This window comes from Blennius ocellaris (assembly GCF_963422515.1).
Source record: "Blennius ocellaris genome assembly, chromosome: 2".
In the NCBI taxonomy this organism is placed as follows: Eukaryota; Metazoa; Chordata; class Actinopteri; order Blenniiformes; family Blenniidae; genus Blennius; species Blennius ocellaris.
In genome coordinates this window covers 26,351,497-26,369,635 of record NC_137651.1, presented here as the reverse complement: position 1 = coordinate 26,369,635, position 18,139 = coordinate 26,351,497, and the positions used below count along the sequence as shown (strand labels likewise).

Below are 18,139 nucleotides of genomic sequence, written 5' to 3'. Positions count from 1 at the left end.
ACGTCTTTTTCTGCTTGACTGTTTACCGTGACCAAATAGTGTAAATAAATTCAGGTATAAATCACCTGCCACAATTATGTAATAAAATGTTTTCATGGGGGACAAACCAATAAAAACATGACATATCTTACCATTTGAAGCTTAAGAAAGTGATGGTACATATTGTGACGGACGGACGGACGGACGGACGGACGGACGGACGGACGGACGGACGGACGGACGGACGGACGGACGGACAGACAGACAGACAGACAGACAGACAGACAGACAGACAGACAGACAGACAGACAGACAGACAGACAGACAGACAGACAGACAGACAGACAGACAGACAGACAGACAGACAGACAGACAGACAGACAGACAGAGAAAACATGACTCCTTTGTGTATTTATTAGACAGAATGGTGACCCGTGCCGGCTGCATCCTTCCTTCACCCATCGTCAGCTTGGATTAGTTCCAGTGCCCCGGGAGCTCAAGTTGGATAATTCGATAAAGAAAATCAATGAATGGATGCTATTTGCAAGCTTAGTTTTGCTTTCTTACGCCTTGTAAATGAGTACGTAAAGTTGTGATGATTTCTGACATTGCTAATCAACTTCTTTGAGCTGCATTTTATCGTTAATTGTTGGAATCCACACATTGCTGGAAATTAAATTGATTTAATAACTAAAAAGTGCTTGACCTCAACACACTTCTGAATTCACTCAGCCAGTTCATTCATACTATGTGAAACCGTCCAATATGAATGTCTCCCTTTCATCTGTTCATCCTAATCCAAGGGTGCCAAGCATGAGGCAAAATAAGGCTCCAATCCAGCTTGCTAAAATACCGAGCAATTTGAAAAATTTCAAAGAAAACAAATTTTTTTAAACAAATTTCTTACGAGTAATGGACACAACCCCAATCTGAGACCCAAGCTGCCATATCACTGCTAGTTACCTCGATGCTAAAAATAAGTAGCTTCACAACCATGTTGTCAGTGTATTTGTTAAAACATGTGGAATACAACAGCTGAAGACGTTTTTTGGACATTTAATTGTATTTTGCACCAGAAAGTTTCATTATAATTGGCTTTATTTTGACATTCTATTCATTTTTTGAAGAGTTGCACAAAAAAAATAAATCAGATATTTTCATCACATACACTGCCACAACAAAGAAAAAGTTTAAATTTAAAGGTTATTGTGACACTGTTTTACCAGTCTAGCACGTTCAAGATGGACTTGGGTGTTTTGTGGGCCCTGAACTAATATATGTTTGACACCTCTGCCCTAATCCTATATCACGCCCCCACCAAACCCTTGTTGAGTCCATTCAACCTTCCCCTTCTTACACCTCATCCATTCCTGATGTTTTTTCCTCTGTTTTTCTCATTTTGTCTCTCTTCTATGAGCCACCATCTTAGTGGCCATCAGTAAATGATCTGCTGAGACGTCGCTCTTCACGCTTATCCTTCCCAGATGGGAACTCAGTCACCACAGGTCATGTTGACAAGATAGCCTCATCCTCAGAATCATCCATCTCCTTCATTCATTCAATATCCTTGCATTCAACTCATAAACTTACTACATTGTGCCGTGAGCTGAGCCCCCTGTGATAATAATGATCCATTGATGACACTATTTCTGCTTGTGAGGTTCCCAAATATATCAATTTAAAACGAATTTCCCATTTAACCAACACAGAGCAGCATTACACATTCATTCTGGCTCTGAAATCCTTAAAGCTATTGTGCAAAAAAAAAGAAAAGAAAAGAAACCCACTCTAATGGGCAGCTCATTTTGATTCTTTATGATAGACAGTTAGGTGAGATTGGGATCAACATGTTCTAGTGAGTACCTTAAAAAAAAAAAAAAAGGTGTATTCATTGTAGGGATTGCAACAATATATAAGACCATCATTTCAAATAAATAATGGTCCGTTTTCCTGATATGTCACCAAAATACAAGAACCGTGCAGAAATCAAATAACCCCCTGACCTTCTTTGATTTTTCACAAATTGAAAACCTGCATAAACTCTGACCATACTCTATTGAGTAAAGTCTGTTGTTCAAATATGTCTTGTAGCTGCCACTGAAAGATTGCTATTGATTTTCAATAAGTGTAAAGCACCCATCCATGCAGCCCCTCTCTCCGTGCTGTCAGTCCACCGCTGTGGCACGTTTAAGCCGACAAAGCTGACCTTGGCTTTCTCGTGCCCACAGTTCCCTCTGAGGTGGCCACAGCCTTCATTTCTGTCACATCTGCTCTCCAGAGTTCATTGAGCTGCACCGCATGGATTTGCTGTTGTTGTGTTTGTCTCATGCACAGTATTGAAACACGGGCGACAGCGAAAGGCTTGCATACAGTGCTCCGTTGGTTTCCATAGGCTTTTGTGCCATTACATCAGCCGGAGGATCAAATCGTCATTATAATCCATCAAGGAAGTATTATTGACTGACTGCAACTTCTACCTAGCAGGTTGTTCTGTCGACTGTAGAGTTCAGCCATGCAGCTGTATCGGGATGCAGTGAATTGGTGCTTTGCATGTGCTGATTACTTATTCATTCCTAAGGCAGACTATAATGCATGCTTCCAACAGGGGGCGGTTCCTACTTAGAGGAGAGCTGGCATCATTTTTACAGAGGAAAAGCAAGGGATGAGCCGAAGCTGCAGCCTGAAAATTGATTACTTTTCCACTCCTGCTTGTGGCCCCTTTTTTTGAGTAAATGTGATCTACATGCAGAGTGATACAGCAATTCACTGTGCACACTGTCCAAATGTGCAAAAACAGTGTAATCTCCAGCACCAGCTGGACTCAAATAGCCAAAACATGTGGGCTCTAGTGTTACCATTCTCTCATAGAACATGTTAGTCACACATACCAAAGGAGGAAAGGTTCAGGTAGAAGGTCAAGGGGCAAGCATTTTCCAGCTGGAGCGGTCTTTGCCCACTCCAAATCCAATCTGTCACAGAATGCAGCAATGCAGGATTTAAATGAAAAGCAGGTTTTCCTTTAAGCGGATCACTGCCATGTACCTACTGAGACTTGGTGTGGATCATAGAACACTGGCACAGATAAGACAATGGCTTAATGATGGCTTTAAATGTAAAGTCATCCTTGGCAGTCTGACGAAAGAAGACAAAAAAAAAAATGAAACGGACAAAACACTGCAGGTCCGATTCTATAGGGCGCCAGACTGATGATATTAGGAGGGCAATTCTGTACTGGTGGTTTGTAAAACTGTTCTCGTCGTAAGTCTGATCATATTCCAAGAATGGATGTGGCTCCTGGCGCACTCCCTCTCTCCCATCAGAAATTGTAATTGCTATCTCCTCCGCGGGGGCTGTAGTACTTTCCAGCAATACTGGGAAGTTTTCAAGTGGACAGATTGAGAGTCTGGCTACTAACCCATGCCAGCTCCACACCACCAAATGGCAGTCTGAGACGGCCACCTGTTCCAAAGACCGCAGTGACTGGTTTCCTACCTTGGCTTGCACGAGTCAAACACTCAAGGTGTCTAACTGCTTTTATCTCTCTATTCATGTGTCGTACAGCCACCTTATGCGGAAACAAATGCCCAGGCTGTTAGTAATTCGCCTGGAGGAGATTTCTTTCCACAGTACGTAGAGTCTGCAGGGCCAATAAAGAGAAAGAAATGTGGTTTAATTGAGTTCATAAATCTGTATTTCCTGCTGCCAGCTCCGAGCAGTACATGCTGTTTCGTCTCCTTCACCCGCCCCCTCCTCGAGTCTGTAATCTTGTTAAAGTTCAATGTTTCCAGAGCTCTCTCTTGTCTGGAAGCTGAGTTTCCTGATGTCATCCACTTTTTCCACAGCAGTTTGCCCTCCGGAGCAGTCTGCCACCTATTTCGCCTAGATTCACACTCGTGGCCTGTTCCTTGGCCACCTCTCAGACCTGACATGTCAGAACGGAGATCGGGGCGCAAGGTGATTGTGACAGTGGTGTGAGAGTTGCCGTTCGACATCCCTCCACAGAGGGCAACGCTTCATTAAATAGAAATTGTTAACACATGTGATGTCCTCACCCAGCTCATTACACAGTTAACTATCTCACACCTGTTGTGCTGCAATGAGAAACACCTGAGCTGAGAAGATTTTGTTTTGTTTCAATTCCATGGCTGCTTTTTCTTACCTGACAATGCCACAGAAGACCGGATAATAAAATGGGTGGATGTCATTCCATGGCTGAATAATTACCCGGTGAGCCATTCTGTTAGAATTCTATTCCTGTGTAAACATTTTCTGATCACTGGGACATGGAGACAATTGCTAGAAATGATAGTAATAATAATAATAATAATAACTATCATAATAATAATATTGCTAATAAAAATAATAGCAATGGGGAATATTTTTTTAGCATGTTTATATACTTTAAACAGAGCATATTTAAAGCAGGCGACCTCAATGTGAAACACACATGCTGACACACACACAAATAATCAGCTGGAGGTGTGTGAAGCGCCGCAGAGTCCGGTGAGATAGACGACAGGCTGCACCAAAGCCCCCCTGTCAATAAATATAAGATTGCAGGATGCCAAGCTGATGCTGATGCTGTCATGAGGTATTACCTCCCGTGACAGCCCAAATAACAACAGTTCTAATTAAGGAATGATTGGAATGGGTGGACCACTGCCTCCTAATGGGGGAATAAACCGCAACATCGCTCCAGGAAGTAAAATGCGTTCATTTATTAACTTCAGGAAGCTGGTAGCTGCTGTCAACATGTAATGGTTTATTTTTTAAAGCTGCATGACTTTCCATTAATGCTGGTACATAGACTGCAACACTTAACTGAAAAAAAAAATCTGATTATTTATTATTAATAATAATAATAATAATAATCATAATAATAATAATAGCATCCCACAAGAAACATATTTCTTAAAAAGCAAAAGCTAATTGTTCATACCAAAGACAATGTACATCTAAATAAATGGACTTTTAAACTACTAGCAGAACTTCACTAGTACATAAATCAAACATTTTGTTGAAGAGGACCAAAATGCAGGAGTCACAAATTTTAGTGTATGCATTGATTTCTAGAAGTTATCAGAATTTTCCAGTTATTTCTACATTAAATAATTGGCTGATTTAAGGAAGCTAAAACAAACAGATATAAAAATCTGCAAAACTTGATCTATGATACCAAGTGGAAAGTAATGTTATTTAAAGTGAAACAAAGTGGGTCTTAAACTGAACCTTGCTGAATACCACACGATATTATTTAGGCAGTGTTCATAAATACGGACACAGGCCCAGCTGAATTTACGATATAGATAAGCCAATTTAAAACACTGTTAGGATACATTTTCAAGGTGTTGTTTTTCTGAGTGCAGTAGGACTGCTGCGGGTTCTTTGGCTGTGTATGGGTGCTAATCTGAAAACAAGCTTTCGTCCTCTACAAAGAGCTGGCCATGCAGGGTTGGTGATAAGTCTCTCTCTCTCTCTCTCTCTCGCCCCCAGCTGAACTGTCCTGTGCTGAATGTTAATTTCATGGATACTCCCAGCTCTAAACTGGATGACCCTACACAGCTCACAACCCTTTCCTCTACCTCGGTTCTCCACTGTCTTACTTCTCACTGTCTCGCTCTTGCAAGGTCACAGCTATAATTTCCTTTGCCTGGTTAAAAGCTGACAGAGCAACAGACCCAGTCGGCGTTGTAAGGGAGGTTTTCAATTTAGCAACACGCCGGGCTGGGGAGTTTGCAGATCCCGTCCCAAAGGCCCGGCCCTTTTAACTCACCCCTGCTGCTAAGCAAGTGTTTCATCCTGGGCACGGCACACCCTTCAATGTATTCAAACAACCGCTATGGGATTGGGGATTAAAACTGAAAAACAATGTGTTTATATTCGGATACTCGTCCACTTGTGCCGTCTGGAAAATTACCTGTAATTCCTTTCTTTGCAATGGCCTGGTCAGCATCAGGATGGGAATTCTCCTCTCAATATAATATTAACTTATAAGACATTTATCTCCTCTATGGCCACTGCATGCATGCATACATACACAGACAGTAAACAATAATACTATTATATATATTTTTTACTTTTGATATGTATCCGTATTTGTGTATATTTAAATATGTTTGGAAAGAGATACTAATAGGAACATAATCAAAAAAATATGGCTACATCACAGCTTCATGCCACATCATAATACATTTCTCCCTCGTCCATTTTTTTTTCTCTTTCAGTGGAGACTATTTGCTCTGTGGGCCTCCCTCACACTGCAGGTTTGACATTTTCAGTTTTGAGTGCTCGTAAAAATAAAAAAAAATGTCAACCAAATACCATCTTGAATCACACATGGTCAGTACAGCCATGCGGCTCTCCACTCAGCTGACAAATATGAAACAGAACATTTAAAGATGCTGCAATTCTGAGAGAAAATGTCTGTTTGAATAGTGTAGATATGAACAATGTCAGATAATAAATTAGACTCTCTTGAAGCACATTATTTTCTAATAATACTTTCAATAAAGCTGATTATATGCTCTTGAATAACACAGGCAGATGTGTGGATGTTGAATTGATGGTCTTATTAAATGCATCATTTTATCCAGTTCATCACTCAAAATCATTATTAGCAATCACCCATATGATGTGAGTTCATTATAAACAAGTGTATCACACAATGTGTTCAGCCAAGCCAGAGACTGTGTAAATATTGTCAGTACTGCATAAACAAGGTTTATGAATACGTGTGAAAGTTAATCTTCCTTTCTATGCATCATAAAAATATCTAATATCTTTATTTCTTGTGAAATAACACAGTATCTATTTCTGAAAGGGCATGCTGTTTACTCAGGGACCAATATACGGGCGGTAAATTAAGGCCACATTTCCACAATAGTGTTTTCATGGCATGTTCTTTAAAAATAATGTCAGTTTCCACACAGATAACAGTAAGATTGAAAACAAGGTAGTTTCGTGCCAAGCTACAAGTTGGTGCTGTTAGTTATTTTCAGAATGAAGCCACACAAAGTTACAAGCAGAAAACAATACGCATGGACGTTCAACAAGGCCTCAGTCAGTTAGCTACTTCTAAGCTAATAAATGCTAAGTAATGCCCAACCTACCGACAAGAAAAAACATCCTGAGGCTATAAAACGAGGCAAAACAGACAAAGCCTCTTGAAGAAACGAGCTGAGAGTTGTCCATTTCAGAGATAACCATCATGTCTGTCATCTCTTCTTCAGAGCGGAGACAGTAAACAAACAGTCCTCTAAACATCATTACAAAAAAGAAAAAAAAACACCGTCTGCGGATACTTTCCCGTGTTTAATTTGAAAGTTGTGATATCTTTAGTGAGTAGGTCGTGTTTTCTGGAATGATAGGTTCCCCAAGTCAAACAAATCTGATCCTCATTTTTTGATCAGAAATAGCATCTTCATAAAGAAAAAAAAAAACTCATAAAGGCTCTGGGAGCAACACAAGAGATGAAAGACAGGATATTTCCTGAAATTATTCACATCCTGACTGCAATCTCACATATTAATGATGTTGTACAGAAGCGACCCTCATTTCACCCCTCTCATATTTTTAGACTTTACTTATTGTCATGTGCGCAGCAGCTTAACTCAGTGTGTGTGTGTGTGTGTGTGTGTGTGTGTGTGTGTGTGTGTGTGTGTGTGTGCGCGCGCATGTGGGGGAGCTCATAGTCAGCTCGCATAGTCGTGAGTTGCACTCGTATCTATACTAAACAAAAATATAAACGCAACACTTGTTTTTGCTAACCATTTTTCATGAGTTGAACTCAAAGATCTAAAACATCTTTCATACACAAAATACCTATTTCTCTCAAATATTGTTCACAAACCTGGCTAAATCTGTGCTAGGCTACATTTACACGTACCTGGGTATCTGAAAACACTGGTAATTCTCTGCGTTTGGGCCGCACATTGACACAAACGCAGCACAAACGATGATTCCTGAAAACTCCAGCCGCGGTGGAGATCTGGATAAAATATGTGTCTCTGGTTGCATCTAAAGCTGGGTAGGAGGGTATTTAGGTCACAATTCGTGACGTCCTGTTTTTTCCCCCAGTATTAATAGCTTCATTCTTCGTGCTACACTGACCCCTAGAGGTTTGGCATGGTCCTAGTAGCTCTGAGCCAGCTGTAAATTGTGGATCAGTGTAAATTAAGATTATTTTTTTTTAAACATAGAGACGGAAATATCCGTTTTTTTTTTTTTTTTTTAACTGGGAACGTGTAAATGTGCCTTACTGAGCATGTCTCCTTTGCCAAGAGAATCCATCCCACCTGATTATTGCACAGGTGTGCCGTAGAGTGGCCACAATAGAAGGCAACTCTGAAATGTGCTGTTTGACCACACAGCACAAAGCCACAGAAATTGCAAGTTTTGAGGGGGCGTGCAATAGGCATGCAGACTGCAGGAATGTCCATCAGCTCTGAATTGAATGATCATGTCTCTACCGTAAGCCGTCTCCAAAGGCGTTTCAGAGAATTTGGCAGGACATCCGACAAGCCTGATAACCGCAGATCACGTGTAATCACACCATCCCAGGATCTCCACATTCAGCATGTTTCACCTCCATGATCGTCTGAGACCGGCCACCCGGACAGCTGCTGCAACAATTGCTTTGCATGAATTTCTGCACAAACTGTCAGAAACCGTCTCAGAGAAGCTCATCTGCATGCTCGTCGTCCTCATCAGCGGTTTGCTGATGTTAACGTTGTGGATGGAGTGGCCCACGGTGGCAGTCGGGTGGCGGATATTATGGACAACGGACACAGGTGCATTTTATTGATGGCACAGAGATACTGTGACAAGATCCTGAGGCCCATTGTCGTGCCATTCATCCACGGCCATCACCTCATGTTGCAGCATGATAATGCAAGGCTCCAAGTTGCAGGGTTCCAAGTTGGATGGCCACCATCCTCACTGGATATGTTCACGCACTGAGCATGTTTGGGATGCTCTGGATCGATGTATACGACAAGCGCGTTCCAGTTCCTGCCAATATCCGGCAACTTGGCGCAGCCATCGAAGAGGAGCGGACCAACATTCCACAGGCCACAATCAATAACCTGATCAACTCTATGCCAAGGAGATGTGTTGCACTGAGTGAGGCAAATGGTGGTCACACCAAATATTTCACTTGTAAAATACATCTGCTGATGGCAACATGTTTGTATCGTATGGCTGCTATTTTATGGCTGCTTCTGCTGCTGTTCCTTCTCCTTCTTGCTCCAAATAATTAGTTTTACGACAATCTTAATGAGAAAATAAGTTAATAGACTGACCCACACAGTACTGAGAGTAAAGCTAATGTGCCTCAAAAGCTCTGCTGTGTGCCCATTATGACGCTAGACCTCATTTAGTTAGACATTTAAATCAATTCAAGAGTGATGCTGCATTATATTTCATAAACTTATTGTTATGGTGATGCCGACATGCACAATGTACGTATTGAAAAAGACTTATCGATGCACTGAGTACTTGTGTTCTGCAAATTCAAAATGAATGGAATTTAAATGAAAGTGGGAATAATTGTGATCAAATCACAAACATTTGAATTAAGTTAATAATACATTTATGGAATATTTGGTCAGAAAAAAATTTGACAAATCAAGGAAGTGAGAACTTTAGATGCACATGTGATTAAAAAGACAAACCCTCTCCTTGCATTCCTCTCCTTTCCTCATGTGTCCTAAGAGCTGTATGGAACAAGTACATTTCTCCACTGTGAGATTAATAAAGGCGATCTTATCTTATCTTATCTTAAAACCCAATCCATGTAAAATGGGTGTGAAATAGTGGCAAGAGAAAGAGCACTGTTTAGTGGAAGAATTAATCTCAAAGACCTTAAATTCACATATACACACTTAATCCTATTTATGTCAGACCTCATTATCATACTTAGAGCAGCAGGCTCCAAACTTGTTTGCACTAACTGATAGTAATTCCACTAAAATGGAGCAACAATTTACCCTTGATTAGAATAATTTGCGATGGCCTCATGCTTATTTTTACAAGACAGAAATGGCACATGCTTGTTGTGTTTGAAGTTAAAAAAACAATTAAAAAAAAACAAAACCTTTCATCAAATAACTTGGGGTGAAGTGGGAAACATTTTCCAGCCGAGTAAGACGAGTGAAGCACCACACGGACTGCAACTCAGTGTGAGTTATATGGGGGAACTAAAAATAAGCTCTCTGCCAACAAAATCAACATGCTCCTCAGTGCTGATGAATCAGTGTGAGACGGTGAGATGGTATCACACGTTGGAGCTTTTTGTGTCTCTCTGTAGGGAAGAAGTGTTAACGCTCACATATTGTGTGTGTATATATAGTATAGCTTTTAAAAAGTGACTCCCTGGCTAGTTTTAAGACACCTGAAGCTTCTGGATCGTATTCATAGCAACCTGTACACGAGAATCACTCAATATGCAGTAAATCTAATGGCGGTAAGCGAGCCAGAACAATTACACGGATAGAACCCCCCCCCCCCCCCCCCCCCCCCATCCCCTGCTGCTTCAGTAGAATACATATTCCAAAGATTGGCACTAATGTGCAGTTTATTGGGGTTTACTGAAAGCCAGGTTGCTATAAGGACTCAACAAATGGCTGTTACCACAGCACTTGAGATTTCAGACAAACACTTCAGTGAAAAACATGATGTGGCGCTCTTAGTGGAAGGAGCAATCGATGGACAGATGAAATGCTTTCATCCTGGATTTCTTTCTCACCCGCAAAGGATGACGCCAAAGAGAATGACACAGTATGGGTGCATGCTGAATTTTCAGAGGGGAAATAAACCTTAAAATTCACGTGGGGGGGGGATTGTCGAGATCCAGTGAATCCCCCCCCCCCCCCACCTCCGCTCCTTAGAAAATACATTTGTGTCACCAATTTGTTTTTGTTGCAAAAGTCAAATCCCCACATGAAGCTGAAACCTGACTGTGATATGAGAGAATAAACACAAGCGTGTTGGACAGGCTGTGCTGCTGGAGCAGAGTCCATCGCAGTCATTCAAAGCTGCAAAGAATGACCACTAAAACAAATACGACCCACCCCACCAAACCACCGTTTTATAGCGAATACTATCAATGAGGTGGAGAGCTATCTGTGGGGGGATTTCAACCATGACTGTCAGCCCCCCCCCCCCCCCCCCCCCCCCAAAAAAAAGGGAAATAAACCATAACAAAATCCCCGTAATGATAGTGTAACTGAGATAGAATTCAAAAGACAAATAAGTACGCTATTATTGGTATTTTAGGGTAATTCACTTCACTCTGATGCACCATTGAGCTTGTATGCACGCACATTCTTCACGGACAGATGGGCTGTTTAACGGTAGTCAGCTAATATAAACACAAACCTGACCCAGCCTTCAGATGTGCAGCTCTGGGGAAATATGTGCAACTATCTTCACACTCGCAGGAGCTGCCTGAACTCAGATCTGCTCCAGACCACGTAACGGGGGTGACTATTGTGATTCTGCACGCATACCATCACCCTCCTCACCCCGGCAGAGTGCAGCTTCACTCTCGACACACACTGCTTAGAGCAGACAGCAGAGTTTCAAAGGAATTTCATCGAGCTGCTGAAGCTACTTACTTCCACCACTAAATACTGCCGGGGAATCTCAAGACTTGACTGCGGTCAGTGAAAATTGTCTGTGGTGAGAAATCAGTGATGAGGAGGAGGAGAAGGAGGAGGATAAAGGAGCCTATAATAAAATTGTGCGTCATTCACAAAACAGCACAATTTGGGGGTTTTTCTACATTTTCCTTGCAATCACCTCTGGCTGACTAGAAATGTGACTATGTAATCAATCGACCTGTTATCGTTTTAATATAAATGCAAAAATACGTGCAAAAAATCAAATAAAGAAGACTTTACAAGACACTGAAAATCTACCAGATTGAATGTATTTTTTTTCCTCCCGACATTGAAATCTTCTTTGGACTCAATGTGTTGCTTTTGGAAACGGTCAGGTTTTGTGGTAAATGCAAAAGAAAGGGAAGAATAAAATAAAAGATGTCAATAAGGCCCAGTAAAAACACACTTTATTATTCTGGAGGAGCCAGGGAAATGCACACACACACATACACACACACACGCACGGCCTCCTCGAATCCAAACCAAACAGTTCTAACCTCAATGGCAGCGACGCAGCTCAGACAACTTCGTCGGTGGTGAACAAGTCCGACAATGATTCCTCACATCACAGTTTCAAGTTTCATTTCAAGTGAAAGCAACAATTTGTCCCGCTGCTATAATCAGCAGTTTTTGATGCTGCTGTAGTGTGACTGCGAAGATTAGAAATCTTAACGTTGAAATCATTTAGGTGTAAAACAGCACACAAAAGATTTCTTCACGGCAGAATTTCAGCATTATGGGAAATTTCCGGGCGGGCACATTTCAACAGCTCCTCTGTGGAATGAGCTACAGTGGTGAAGATGTCAATAAATAAATGTCCAATAGCATCAGTGAAACAAGTCTAAAGCATCGAAATATAACGTATAAATCCGTTGTTCCTTTTCCTCTCGCCCACAAATGAGCAAGAAGTGATGAGCATTGTGCTCAAGTGCAAAGGTAAACTATCCACTGATCAAGATAACATCCGGCTAAAGTTAACCAAGTTTTGAACAATAAGATAACAGTACTATTAAAGTTAACGGTCACTTAAACATATTTAAGGGCTGGTTAAATGATAACCGAGTTTTGAACAACGGGGCCCAGATTGACTTGGCATTGCTTGTGCTGTCCACCAGGGGTCATTGTTGGGGCTGAAATTATTCAACATTTATATCAATTATAGTTTTAATGTATCTCAGGTTCTAAAACGTATTGTCCTTGCAGACGAAACCCTAACCCTAAACCCTAACGAACTAAATATAATAATAACGTGGACGGATATAAATAAATTATCTTTAATTATGCAAAAAACTAATGCAATTATATTTGGCCATCTCAGAATTAATTCTGAACTGCAAATAATTACACCCCCATTGAAAATGTAACTGAGAATAGATTTTTAGGAGGTATATTTAATCATAAATTGTCATTGAAACCCTACGTCAGACACATAAAAACAAAAATCTTCAAACGCCAAGCGAATGAATTGCTACGCTAGACATCACATGAAGTGAGTTTGTAGAAACACGCCAGCTGAAGGGAAAAATCTTGCAGCCACCGAAGCCACAGCTATTGACAACGTCTGGTCTGGAAAGAAGCACTGTGGTAGATAGGATTTCTTCTTTTTCTTAGATCAAGTTTTACACAGTAGGTTTGAAGAAAATAGTTCATTAAATTTGAACCCTTTCAACTACTCAAGGTTCAATATAGCCCCTGAACTAAATCAAGGCCGTGCCTACACACAAGGTTTTCAAATGAAAACGGAAAACCTTTGTTGCATTTCAGGTATATGTTTACAAGACAATGGGGCTCAAAATAACTGAAAACACAACTTTTTAGAAAACATTCCAACTCTACCTCTGTACAGATGAGGAAAACGCAACTTTTCGAAAATGGTGCTACGGCCCATGACCACCACGACCATAGTCAATAGTTCTTCTGCCAAACAGCAGAAAAAGACACCAAAAAATATTCATACCATTCATGTAAATACTTTTATGATACTGAATTACTGTATAAACACTTTTTTTCCTTTTAACAGTATGCAGGGTTTATGCAATCGGCAGACCAGGTTTTTTAAGTTTGTTTGTTTATCATTGCTTTGGTTTCTATATTATCCAGGGAAATAACAATTGCAATATTTATGCCGTCATCCAAATCACATCATCCATGTGCGACAACTGCTATGACAACAGCTGAATTATTAAAACATAGCTATACAATGAGATGTCTCAAAAGACAACGGATAAAGTCAAAGCCGACAGCGCCTGTATGTGCATCACAAGTCGCTAATCTTCCACACAGCATTAATTACATACCCAAGTGTTGCCACCAAACATCACACTAGACTGCAAGAGAATGATTAACATAACTGCTAAGTGGGTTTTTGACTGGCAACTATGTGGGAATCAGGGAGAGTTGCTAAATGTTCCCTTCCACAAAGTGCTACCATGTGGAGGTTCAGCAGCGCCATTTCCAGCCAAATGTTTCTTTGTTCAGTTCCACTGGAGCTGCAACGGAGCAATTTCAAGGAGAATTGGAAGCGAGGACCCTGGTGGGCAGCCAGTTTCAAAAACCAGATACACAGATGATCCATTCATTTGGTTCGAGGTTGGAAGGTTTCAGATGTGTTTTTGTGATTGTGATGGTTCTATAAATAGTCATGTTAAAGATGAGGAGAAGCTGTGTTCTCGGTTCTGGGGTGAACTTTCGTCACTTCAGTTGGGCCCAAGTTTTAACAGCCTGAAAAATCCCATTTCTCTGGTTAAAGTGATAAGATGCACACACGCTTTTGGAAATCTTCCAACTTCAAAATCCCATTGTGACAGAAACACCAGCAGTGGTACAAGAGCAGAGATGTTGCTATGACATCAACATGTGTCATTTGTGAGAGTGAGTTTTCGCAGCGACGTGTTAGAATTGATAGTAGATCATCTTTTGTGCAGTCTATTGAGGAGCTTCATCTCTTAAGTTATTTATCTGATTGATTTATTTGTTTCTTGCAGTTCTTTCAACCACAATCATAAGTGAATGGGAATTCTCTTATGAGTTACTACAGCTTTTTCCATGGGTTGCGGTAAATTTAAGGCTCTAAGGCTCGCTCACACAATGTTTTCAACTTTTTCAAAACGCTTGGGTTCTGTCTTCATGGAGACATCAGAAATGCTGCTACTGCTCATGCGCACCACAGCCTTAGTAAATAGTTCTGCACATGAGCAAGTAGCTAAACAATAAAAACAATACCGGCCTCCAGCGTGTCATGACTCCTTGTCCATATACTTCTGGGACTTGGTAGTTTTATAGTTGATAACAATACAACTTCATTTTATATGCATACAAATGTCAGTATATTCACCATTGTTAATCATTGTAGTATATTGTTCTCCGTGCATGTGTGCTTTCACTACAAAGACAACGGCACACACTAGTGGTCTGAGATGCTGATGACATAATTTTCAGCATTTCTGTATAAACTAACATCATTTTCATACTGTTGCTGTGTAAATGTGGACCTTTTTGGAAACAAAAATGCAAAAGTGGTGTGTTTTCATTCGTGTAAACGGTGCTTTAGTGAGCAGTAGCTTTGCTTGGTATTGAAATTTTATTGTAGAAAGAATGATTTACTGGTATACTGATTTAGGAGCAACCTTTTAATCCCAAACCAACTCAGTCTAACTAAAAGGGATATGAAGATAAGCAGAAATCTAATCTCTAAGATTATTTTCTAATAAGCTCTTTGAAGCACTGGATACTCAGCAACAGGTGTAAAGATTGATGGATTTGTTCAACTCAACAGTCAATGGTTAGGGTTAGGGTTAAGTGTAGTTAAGCTTGATAACCTTGAATTCATGCCCTTACTGTGTATTGGTCCCAGATTTGGCGGTATCCCCAAACCCCCCTTCAATCAATCGTACATATAATAGTTTAACGGTTTTAACATGATTCCTACACAGGCTGAGGTTTGGGCTGCATTTTGATGAGGTGTGTGGGTTTTATGTCGTTTGGGCTGGAAACAGTGAGTCACATCTGGCAACCCCGGTGCTGACCAGTGTGCCATGCATGCTCGGCGTGACTTCACATCATCTTCCGCACATGCGTTCTGGGGTTTGAAAACATCTGGTCCAGTCACGTTGACATGGCAGGTTGCGTTTGAAATGACAAAAAATCAGATCCCAGCAAAAAAAATCGGAATTGAGCATCAAGACCTACCGGTATGAGAGAAGTGGGATCCGTTTGGTTTGTTTGGGCGGGGCACTCAATGATTTGAGCGAGTCTGCATTTTGATTGGGATTCTCTTAGACATCCCCTGCAATGGTACATATAATGTATGTAAAACTTCAGTTGTTGGATCCACCACATCCATCTCGAGCGCTCCATACGCACCAAGCTGTGAACAACAGGTAACATACTGGAAAGGGTTGCCAGGACGAACACACAAAGACATAAGCAATTTAGACTCACAAATTAACCCAATGTGCATGTCTTTGGATTTGTGGAATGGAGCCAAAGTACCATAAAAACGACTTATTGGGAAAACATACAAAAAGCCCAGGACGCCAGGCTGTGAGGTAAAGGTACTTACCGGTGCATGGCCCCAAGCTAAAACAGAGGTGATAAATGAAATAATTTCCCACTTAAATTACTCACTTCCACTTGAATGAATTACCATGGACATTGCGACATCACTGTGGACTATTTTAATGAGACTATCATCTACCTCAATTGTGTTGGTGTAAAAACAATCATCACCAAATGATAGCCCGGGACCTGCACATACACAGCCCACTCTTTCATTTTCAAAGGCTCGTGAGAAAACATGTTTTGCACGCTTTGTGAACTGACCCTTTAGAAATCCCCACTCCACCTGCGTGTTTTACGACTCAAAGGGCCATTGACTTTCACAGTGCACCTCGCTGATTAATCCCAACAGCACAGGGACCGATAGAGAGGCTACAGTACATTCCAGTTAGTCTACTGATCCCTTCCAAACAACTTGACTGCTTCTCCTGGATTATCTGGCGGATGTGCAACAGCATGAGCGAGATTGTGTGAACCTGTGTCTGCAATGTGCATGCAAGAGTGTGTTTTAATTAAAGTTTGAAGAGGACTGGGAAAAGTTTAATTTGGCATTGGCAGGGTGAAAAATCGTCTCGTTTTCTTGTCTTCATTTCTCTGTCGTTTCTTATCTCCCTTTAAGCTCGGCCGCTGCACAGGTTATCTCCAAATTACCAACAGAACTCATTTATTCTTCAATTGAATTAGGTCCTAGAGAGAAGGCCTGCACAAACCATCTCTTCTTTATAAAACAACCCACCAACCGTGGCTATCCCCAGCCACAATGATTAAACCTCAGCACGACCTGGATCAAACACCTCAATCAGACGGCTCTGCTTGTTCCCTCTCTTTGTCTCTCTAACAATTCTTCTTCTCCCCCTTTTCTTCCGCGCTGCTCCCAAGTCTTGACAACAGTGACATTAGATTGTATTCCAGGCTGCACAATACACAGCTTAAAAGAAGTGCTACTAGCATATGATTGCATCTGTTGGTGCCATGTCAAATTTACCCACACAGACTTTTAATTAAAGTGTTTCTCTCGTCTCGCAGAAGCCTTTCTGACAACAACAAAGCTTGTTTTGAGAACAGGTGACAAAGAACACTGCAGAATGGACTGCTTCATTCTTGTACTGCAATTATGTTCTCAAAGGTGTTAACAAAGTCTGTTTAAAAGACAATAATAAGTAATAAAACATCATGCCAAAAGACCCAAAAAAAAAAAAGACTTTTAAAATCGTAAATTTTTTTCTCAAAACAGCACCAAACCACAAAATGCTCCGATGCGTCACTATTTCAGGGATAATCAACGAAAGAGAAAAGTAATACAACTTTACAACAGACTGTATTAGGTCTGCAACATTGTGGTGTCTTGGTGGGATTCTTGGCATGTTTCCTTTGGGTCTGGATTTTTATAGGGTGACAGGGTAATGGCTGTCTGTAGACACACAAAGAATATTTGATGCAAAATAAAAGACACGTCCTGTATATTTAGGCAAGTCTATGTCGTACATTGACACACACACACCAGTGCACTCAATGGGTTCATTGAGCTTCTTTCAGCCACACCACAGCTGTCATTCAAATAATCTGCTCAAAAAGGTAACGTGACATTGTCGTGACATCTTATGGTGACGCACCAGGAGACGCACAAACCTCCACAGTATGCTGCAACTGTACATTGCCCCAATGCTATAGCAACAAACATGAACACCTGGTGCCTCTCTGTTCCAGCTTCCATTTTTGCAAGGGGGACCGCTACATTTCCTACATCGCAAGCTCCCATTATTCGACAAAAGACACTGATTATTAACTTTTGCACCCCTTTATCTTTTCACACCGTGTGATTGAACACAGCTGCAGCAGATCTCTGGTAAATGAGCTGGAGGAAAGAAAGAAAGTTAAAAGTCTTACTCCCATCCTTTGTGTTTAAAGTCTGAAGAGGTTTGTTTTCAGCGGAATATCTCATT

The 18,139-nt window shown here is 41.0% G+C and overlaps 1 protein-coding gene across 1 annotated transcript in view; it reads right to left on the bottom strand.

Moving 5' to 3' along the window:
- nectin1b (nectin cell adhesion molecule 1b) overlaps window positions 1–18,139 on the bottom strand; it is a gene marked incomplete at its 3' end in the record, with an annotated part of 185,891 nt that overhangs the window by 44,009 nt on the left and 123,743 nt on the right.